The 10,015-nt window shown below is 37.7% G+C and overlaps 1 long non-coding RNA gene across 1 annotated transcript; it reads left to right on the top strand.

Annotated features, from left to right (window-relative positions):
• Positions 1 to 6,130: 6,130 nt before the first annotated feature.
• On the top strand, positions 6,131 to 6,860 carry LOC130138685 (uncharacterized). Its single transcript, XR_008817017.1, has 2 exons — positions 6,131 to 6,527; positions 6,726 to 6,860. It is a non-coding gene; the product is annotated as an uncharacterized LOC130138685 (long non-coding RNA).
• The last annotated feature ends 3,155 nt before the right edge of the window (positions 6,861 to 10,015 follow it).

The raw sequence follows: 10,015 nt of genomic DNA, 5'->3' as shown, positions 1-10,015 counted from the left end.
ATTGGTAGCAGATAAGGTCATTCCTAATATACTTCCGAACTGTGATATTCAATGCTGCTCAGCTTGTTCCTGACGATCGTTTTATCGTTTGTTCGTTCTACAACTGAATGTTTTTGAGATCACTGTTTCACAAAGGAATATAGAAAGACTCATCACCAACTGTAGGACCAGGTTGATGCAGCTGTTGAATCTTAAGGAAATTTGTAATCGTAAGACGACAAAGTCTGTCTTAATTGAGAGAGAGAGAGAGACAGCAAAGGGTTTTTTTTTGCTAAATAGAGACAGCAAAGGGTTGTTGTTGCATGTTGTCGTACCACCACCAACCACCACTTGTCTTTCCTTATCTTGGGGGTAGGTGAGGCGATGGAGAACTCCATATCCAGCTTCTGCAGTTATCCAAATTGCGTTTTATTATGTGGAGAAGCTTAGAGGACATTTTTTGTTTGGTCAAATTGTTGCGAAATTCAAATCGGCATCAGCATAAATATTACAAACAATATAGAATTGTAAAGAAACGAAATTGTAATAACAAAGTTGGAATCGATACAAATGAATACCGAGACCTGTGTTTGACACAGTTTCCTTAAAACAGATTCGTTCCCTCCAGTACGCGACCAAGGTTTCGTGAACGTCTGTCTCCCAGGATACAACGGCCGAAAAACAGCGCAAATGCAGAGAGAGTGATTTCGATAAAAGGAGCAGAGGGGAGAGCAATTCGGGAATAATAACGGACGATTAAATCTGCCGCACGTTATGAAATTCGTAACTATTTGAGTCGAAAGAAAAAATAAATCGAAGGCAAAATTGGGCTCGTCGCGAGGCCCACTTTTCGGGGCTTCAATCGTGTACGCGCCCAAGTTTCAGCTTGTCGGGCGTCGGATTTGCACCCCCCCTGCGCCTGCGCGCGAGGCAGAGAGTTTGTGCTATGATAGTTACCACTTCAAATGAGTGTAACTGTATATAAAGCACTCTATAGCCTTTTTTCTTTTCCGATGTGGGACTAGTGTTTTTCCACATCCCACTTCCAACTCAAGGGTGTTCTTTGAGCATCAATTTCTCATTCATTCACCCATCAATTTATCCCATATTTCCAACACAAATTTCATTATTACATGACATGGAATTCTATAACCATCAATTTGTTTCATATTCATAATATAGTGTCTTCACTTATTTCTCACTTTGTTTTATTTCCTTTCTGATGACGTGGAACTCCACCTTGGATGATAGGTTTCTTCAAGGCAAAAAACCATGTCCTACATTGCATATGAATAGAGTATATGCTGCTGTTTTGGTCGATGATGATGGCGAAGCTTACATAAGTGCAACGACAATATAAATAAACAATTTCAAAGCAAATCAACGTTTTCTTGGACACTGACTAGATTTCGAACAATTATTATATTTTTAGTGATAGATAGAATGAGGGAAATAGCAACCTCACCTAACTTTTCTTGACTTTACCTACTCATTTAAGTTAGTCCCCGGAACCTACCACGAAGTATTCGTTTTTTCATCGAGTCTTCGATCTCCGGCGTTGTCCCCTCTCTCTTTCTCTTGATAATGTCTATTTGGTAAGGCAAAAATGGCCAATAGTAACCCTAAGACAAAATGGAAGAGAACTACAATAAGTAAGGCATATTTCATGATTCCCTCTCTTCTATTTGTAAATACTAAGAGATGTATTTATCACTTTTGTTTTTTAGTTCCCCATCTACCCTTTGAATCATTATTTATAAATCTACCACTACCATTATATGTATTCAAATTCATATGCATAAAACAACTTTTTCATTGACAGGTATGGGTGCGTTTGGTTTGGCTTTGGGAGAATGTATATGGGAAAATGCAAATACCTTAGGGCTAAAGGAGTTTTCCAAAATGCAAGTAACGTTTGATAAAGTGTAATATAAAAATATATTGGGAAGCAATTTCGATTCAAACGCCGTTCAATAAAAGCCACACTTTTGTAAAGGACTTTCGCTAGTCTTGGTTCGTCGACGTTCATTTCACATTCATCTCAATTGCTTTGGGCCCAAATCTTGTCCAGAACTCCCCAACCCAAGTATGTAGGCCTTGACCTAGAGGGACCGAAACGTAGTTGGAGTGTGTTGGGCATTGATCGAGACGGTCCAAACTCTTGACCCAGAGAGCTGTGATAGCCCAAGTAGACTATAGAAAATATACTTGGGAGGTCGAATGTATAGAATATAAAAATAATAAAAAATTGAAGAGCCATCAATTCTACAACGCTATGGTCCTCCCATAGGCAAAGACAACAACGTCATCCATCACTTAGGTTTTATATTCTCAAGGTGATGCCAAAGAGTGGGAAAATAACTAGCTTTTTGTATACGATCCGAATTTGTCCGATTCGAGTAGCACGATTTAACATCAAGCCCGGCCTATCAACAAAAGTTAAAATTCTCCCATTGTTCGATTATTATACCAAAACCATATTTTCAATTAAGGGATCAATACGCCTTCTTTAACTTAGGTTAGTTCTTCTTTTTAGGTTCTTGCAACTCAGTCTAATTTAAACATTCAAGGATAATTGCCCAAAAAGTCCTAAACCTTTCAATTGTGACAACTTAATTATAAACCTTTTGACGATTTGTCAATTTAGTCCTAAAACTTTCAATTGTGTCAATTTAGTCCTAAACCTTTTGAAGATTTGCCACGATAGTCCTAAACCTGTTATTTGGATAATTGGCTGAAAGAATTATACTGGCAAATCGTGAAAAGGTTTAAGATTAAATTGGCACAATTAAGAGGTATAGGACCGAATTGTCAAATCGTCAAATGACTTCGGACACAATTAGCATAATTGAAAGGTTTAGAACTGAATTGGCTGCCGTATAATAGGTTTATGACTCTTTAGATAATTTTTCCTAAACATTTATGTCTATCTCTCCTCTTTCTCTTATACTAGCTTTACTCACACACCCAAGGCGGTACGTGGAAATTTTATTAGTCTTCGAAATTGATTTCTTCTTCTAGTTGCAAATTATATATACAATACAAATATAGCTAAGTCTATTCGATTTTCCTTTTTAATGGTTTTTAAGAGTATGTGGAAATTTTATTAGTCTTAGAAATTAATTTCTTCTTCTAGTTGTCAATTTATATATACAACACAAATATAGATAAGTCTATTCGATTTTCCTTTTTAACAGTTTTAATTAGAATGAGAAAATTAAAATGATAGCACTAGTGGTGATTATGGCCCCGTTTGGTTCGACTTTGGGGATGTCCTTGGGGAAATGCAAAGACCTTGGGTTAAAAGGGTTTCTGAAATGCAAATGGTGTTTGGTAAAGTGTATTTTAAAAACACATTGGGAAACCGCGTTAACATAAATGTTGTTTGGTAAAAACTACACTTTGTAAAGAACTTTCGCTAATCTTTTTTTAAAAAAAAATCTCAAACTATTTACCAACGGGACTCAGTCGCCGGCAAATCTAGTTGCCTGGGGCAAGGGTGGCGGTGGCTCGTCGGTGGCTGAGGCCTTCGCTACCAAGTTAGTGTTTTCAAGGACATTTCCAGAATTATGAAAATTGAGCGAGGGTAAAGTTGGAAGAAAAAAAAAGTATATTTGAATTTTAAGAATGCTACTTTTCAAAGTATCTCCGGACCTACCTAAGGCAGAAGCCTTTGGAAATGCAAACGCATTTTCCCAAAATTCTCCAAAAAAAGAATCAAATGCCATTTGCATTTAGTCAATGGACTTTAGAGTCCCAAAATCCATTTCAGATGCTAAACCAAACAGGCCCTATATTGATGAGGGCCTTCTCAATTTCATTGTAAGCATCTCAAAGCATACTTCAAAGCCAAAACCTTTGCGTGCGCTCTCTCTCTCTGTTAATGAGTCCAAAGCCTCAACTCCAATTTATCATCATGACAATGTCTCTTTAATCTTACTGATAAACTAATAGCAAAGGGCTCTTTCCTTTTACCTTTGGATGGCATTAATTATCTAAATCCCATGATCATAGATTGGCCGTAATTTGCTGTCCATGATGGGTGTTGTTAACCTCCTTTTGCAGATTTAGTTAATGCCGCTAAATCCTTCAATGGCTTATTTTATCGTTATTTTGAGGGAGCCATTCGTGCAAAGCTTGCCCTAGAGTAGCTTTGTGTTTCCATTGCAATCATGAAATCAAGCGAAATGCATGCTTGCGCAACATCATTATGCCAGAAGGAAAAAATCAAAGAAGATTTTTATTAAAAACACCGTAAGTGAAAAGAAAGATAATTTATTGAATCAGTGAGATGATAAATGTGCACTTGAAGAAGATAAGATGGGAATCATAAAATCTAGCAAACATCGCTAATGAGATCGATTTTTTTTTCCGCCGTCGCTGTTTTAAATAAGATTTAAAAGAAGAAATTAATTCAAGAGTTTAAGGAGTACATAAAATATTTGTGCAGAGAAGTTTGGGGGAAATGATGTCAGTGAAAATGGGACCAGAATGGATGCATGGATGAGGTTTGACTTCTCGTGACGATGCTTTCATGTGATATAATGATTAAGGAAAGCAACAAAGAAGTTACGTCGATTTAATTAAGAAAAGCATGATAAAGACCCTCCTTTAAAATCAAAGCGTCTCATTAAAGTCCAAATAGCTAAATTTATACACGATTAGATGTCCATCTCGGGCACACTGATTATGTCATTAACAAGAGAGGACAGCATAAACTCCATGAACCCCATAAGACTAAGTAGCAAATATTCTCGTGAAAATTAATGTGACCAAGATTCGACTGCCACTAATTTCAAGAAGAGTATGTATGCTTGGGGACCTTTTTTATTGAGGTTAACCATAACCCTATCTTTCTAGGCCATGGGGTATCTTAAAATAATTGCCCATTGGGCTTCGGCTTCCCCCAAAGTCCTATGCTAATAAATGCTTAAATTATGTCATTGAAACAAGACATCATGTCATGTATTTACCCTAGGAAGAAAGAGAGTGAGAGAGAGAGAGAGAGATAGAGAGAGAATGGGTAATGGTGTATGAGAGAGTCATCTTTCTCTTTCATTTTATGTTTTTTTAGGGTTTTTCTTAGTGCTAGACACCCATTTTGGCCATGGTAATCACTGCTTTTAGTGGGGAGCAACATACAAGAGTGGGGACTTTTGATTCCCCCTTTGTTTAAAGAGGGGGAGAGGAGGGAAAAGGGTCAGCTTTTCTCGTTGACTTGCCCCAGAAAGTCTGGCAAATTTAGAGGGCAAGTATAAAGGGAATCCTATCGCCCTGCAAAAGGACTCCATGAAAGGATTCTCTCATACATGGTGGTGGATCTGCACTCACTCATTCATGTGAAAAAGCTCTCCCTCCCTCTCTCTCTCTCTCTCTCCCTCTCTCAATCGAAGCTAGCCATCAGGCATGTATGCTCGCAAAAGGGGAGAGGGGAAAGAAAAATTGAAGGAAAAGGTCACTTTCTTGGTTCCATGCTGATGTTATTTTGTGGGGGAGAGGAATAACTTTTGCATCCAAAAAGATGGAGCATTTTTCTCTCACTCTCTCCCTCCCCTTTAAAAGATGGGGTTTTTTAGGAGAGAGTAAAGTGGTGGGAATAGGGAACTCCACTCAAAGTTTGGAGATCATTATCATGATATACAGTCTCTTTCTCCTTTACAATCCATGATTAGGGTTTTAGGGTTTTAGATTCATTCTATTAAATGAACATTAATATTAATTGCAATTATCTGAAATGAGTCTTACAAAATAATTTTACCACTTTTTTTCGTGCAATTCCAAGTCGTCTCAATGCAATGTTCACATGTGTACCGATCTTTAGAGCCAAAAGGAAAAAAGATCGTAGGTATTGTAGCTCTCTCAATTCTTTAGATGAATTAATCCCCTCCATCCTCTAAGATCAAAATTCAAACTCTTTCAAAACCTATATCCTATCATCATTTCATGTCGGTTATCCGAGTATTCTCCCATGCGTCATTGTTAGACTGGCTTAAATTTGGTCTAATATGGAATTTCGATTCTTATGCAAAGCTTGCCAAACATATCGAATCATGTCGATTTGAAACTATTACGTTCGTGTTACGATATCTAGTAGATTTCTGCCACTTCTCGTTTCATGACGTGCTTCGAATCGTGTTCCTGTATGGGACCTACGTCAAAGATTGGCATTGCCACCAATTGGCTGACGACAAGACGCTCATGTTCCTCCAAGGAAGATAGTGCATTAATTCTCAACGCATAAAAAGAAGATTTGCTGATGGGGCATGGTGATTAAGATTCTTGATTGATCCAATACCAGTGCAAAAATCACTTGATGCCCTAACAGACCAGTAGAAGACATCTTAAATGGAGAAGAGGCCCTCCCCAAAAAAAAAAACAGACAAATTGTTCCTCCACTCATTCATGCGATGGGCTTCCAGAAGTGCCTCTCTCCAATTTTTCAGTGCCACGCCCCAAAGAAAAGTACTATGTTCTACTTGTCATGGAATGAGAGAGGAAATTGGTTCTTGTTTGTCCATGAAAACAAAGCAAAGCAAAGCAAAATCTAGGTGTCCTATTAACCCATCCTTTGTTTTATTTTTATTTCTTTTTTCCTGATGTTACAACCTGGACCCAAATGAACAGGTGCATTGACTTTTCTTTCATGGGTTGGTGAATTTAGCACGATTTTAGTGGTCCATTTAGGGCATGCATCATGCAAGTGGCCTCTCTTTCTTCGTTCCAACTCAGTTCGTCCTTTTTTACAGCTTTGGAACCACTATACCTTTCACTCTTTTGGATCGATTCACCTCATACTCCACCACCACAACTGGTCCTTGTGGTATTTGTATGGAAGATTGTAAAGCCGACACCAATTCAATGTTTCTCTGCTTTTATCTTTACATTGTTTGTACCTTTTGCTATGTATATGTTGGGGGCAAAACTTAATCACAACCCTAGTTTCATGTGTACCTTTGCCCCAGGAATCTTCATAAATACAAACTATATAAAGACACAAAGAAGAAAAGAGGAACACGCCCTTGTCTGGCCAGTTAATTATAAAATAACGGTTATATTAACTCAATCCACCGAATTCGGATGTACGCGAATTTTAAACGGACAAAACATCATCGATTGCTTTCATTCTCATTTTATTTTTGTGGATATAAGGTTTCTTGTCCTGAGTGAAGGAGAAAAAAGTGCTTTCATTTGTTTTCCTTTATGAGGGTAAAAGCTCGGTTTATCCTTGACGGAGAGAGTTAAAAAGCTCGGTTTATCCTTGGCAAAAGGGGAGCCATTATTATTCAAAACCAAAGCATGTCTTGTTCAAACTACATCCACTTTTCATGGTCTAACCAAAGCATTACAAGCAACCAGCTCATCCCAAAAGTCAATGATCATGAATTAGCCGAGATGCAAATCAAGTCTAATCAAGTTTCTCTACCTTATATGACTACATGAAACAAGGAAGCAAAACCATTTCAAATAGTAAGTCATGAAGCAAATTCAAGCAGTATAAATGAATATAGACCATGTCTCTCATTTGATATTTAATTAGTGGCGTATCCATATGTCAAACCTCGCAAGAGTAGAGCTAAGTAATCACCTTCACATTCTCTTAAAAATTGTCCCAAGTTTAGCAATTTCCATACCGTTCAAAATTATTGAAGATTCAACCATCAGCCCACCATTTCTCTCCATCAATCTTCCTTATTTTTTCAACAATTTCAATGCCATTACAGCGCAACTTATTGCTAGTTCTTCTCCTTCTAGAAAGCAGAACTTTTAAACTCCTCGAAATGGTTCCTTGATCGAAGCCGACCGCGGCAGATACGCATAGCTTGAGCAAAAATACGTGCAGGCAAGATTGTACCAAGTCAAGTCAAGAATCTGTGCAGAGAGATCCACGTGGGAGATTTTTCGTGGACAAAGACAAACGTTAGAGGTCGGACCAGCCGAACCTAAACCAGTCAAACGAAAATAATGGTAGGCGAATGAAATTCAACGATTAGGAACTTATCAACATAGAGAAGATGCATAACCGCCAAAATTTGACTATTGAACATCGACATTTATGTTTTTTTAGGGTTCATTGAGATTGACCAAGGCTTTGTTTTTTTTTTTTGCATGATTCCACCTTCTCTCTCTTCTCTCTCTTCTCTGGTAAAAGGGCATAATTCTTCATTCATGGTCGGTCTCTATCTCAATGGGTAGATTGTTTACTATCGGTGCCGGCCGGCTGCGTCAAGATTTTTTCTTTAATAATGCCATAGTTAGGCATGCTACCAAGTTTGGATAAACTTTTCTTATTCGACTGGTGACAAGAAAACCAAGAACGCATTTCATTGGTCGCTGTCACACCCTCAAGCCAGAGAATAAGGAATCCCGATTTCATGTAATTGAATTGATACCAATCAAGTAAAACCACCATAAAGATGGAATTCACTGTCAACCCCATGAAAAATCCCTATTAAAAAGTAGGGATGAGCGGTTTAAGGGTCGGTTGAGGTTTCACCTAAAACCTATCCGTCAAAACCGGTTCCCAAGTTTTTAGAACCTGGAACCTATCATGCATACTCTAAAACCCGAAACTTATCATGTCACAAGTTCCAAGATCTACTCATGTTCTACCTATAGTCTTAATTGAACGATTGTAGTGAATTATCACCTCTAAAAATCACCATTTATTACTACAATCCACTGACTACAACTCTTATTTAGATACATAAAGAATATAAAACATTAACAAAATAAAAGTTTTAGTCATGGATATCGCCGAAAATGGAAGCTTAGACTAGTGGTTGTAAATTATACACCATGGAATACCACAAAATTGCGTGAAAATATAAAACAAGAAAAACACAATTACTTGTTCCAGGTTCCACGTCGTGAAACCTGCCCGTTAGAATCGGTTCCTCAATTTTTGGAACCTGAAACCTACCATGCATACCTAGATTTCTGAAACCAGACTAGTGGAAAACGATCCGATTCCTGATTCTACCCTAAGATCATGCTCACCCCTATTAAAAAGTACAGAGACCTCCTATGTCTTCTACATCATATTCTAACTGACAAGGGCGTCGTCATACTTTTTTCCTCATCAAATGCTCATTTATATTTTGAAAGCAAAATGCTAGAGGTGTAAGAAAATGATCCATGAAAGTGACTTACAAAATTATGTGAATGAAATTCGACATTTGAATCAAATAAATCACTTTTTACATCCGATAAAAATACGTTGCCCCGCTTAGCAAATTATTTTATAACTTAGGCTTAGGTGACCGTGGATAAAAAAAACTTAAAGAACGAAAAAAAGAAGTTAGGAAAAGGGAGTATTTTTAGCAAACAACAAAAGAAAAAGCTAGGAAAAGGAAATACTAAAGAAAGGGGAAAAGGGCCAAAGAAAGAAGGAATAGTAAAATGGCATCGTCCTGTTGATATGATGAACTTAGGTCAGCAGGGTTGACATAGTGAACCGCAAAAACGACTATTGATGTGCACGTGTGGCATGCGTGAAAAATAAAACATAAAATTGATAATGATTACAGAAAAATTGCCAGCCATTGCAATAGAGAAAAAGAAGAAAAATCAAACACTTTGACCCCAAAAACATAAATAAAAGAAGAAAAGTCGAGCAAATGATTCGTCATGATGGAGCCACGTCAGGTCCATTTGGTGCCTCAGTATCTTCTCTCAGTCGTGGATGTAGTGATGACATGGTGCTTTTCTTTCTATGCTGCATATGATGATGCCCTCAAGAATGGGGTTAGGGCATGGTCCATAACTTACATTCCCGTGCTTGTGATTATTGTAATGGTCAAAGATGGAGAGAGGGATTTTGACAGCATTGATTACGAGTATAACTAAGGAGAACGATGTGTGAAATCTTTCTCGACGCTTCTTTATGTCGACACATGCCAATACTTTGAAAGGCTCGTTTTCCAGAGATTTCCTGTGACCGGAAAAAAAATTATGATGACGAGACGAACAAGAAATGTTTCTTGTAATTTCGTTACGTAAAAGAAAGATTTCAGGAGGCTCAGTTACGGAGATTTTA

This window comes from Syzygium oleosum, unplaced genomic scaffold (genome assembly GCF_021117445.2).
Source record: "Syzygium oleosum isolate NSW1041296 unplaced genomic scaffold, Sole_v2.1 Sole_v2.07, whole genome shotgun sequence".
Classification (NCBI taxonomy): domain Eukaryota; kingdom Viridiplantae; phylum Streptophyta; class Magnoliopsida; order Myrtales; family Myrtaceae; genus Syzygium; species Syzygium oleosum.
Note: the sequence above shows the minus strand (reverse complement) of the source record. Positions and strands in the feature narration are given on the sequence as shown.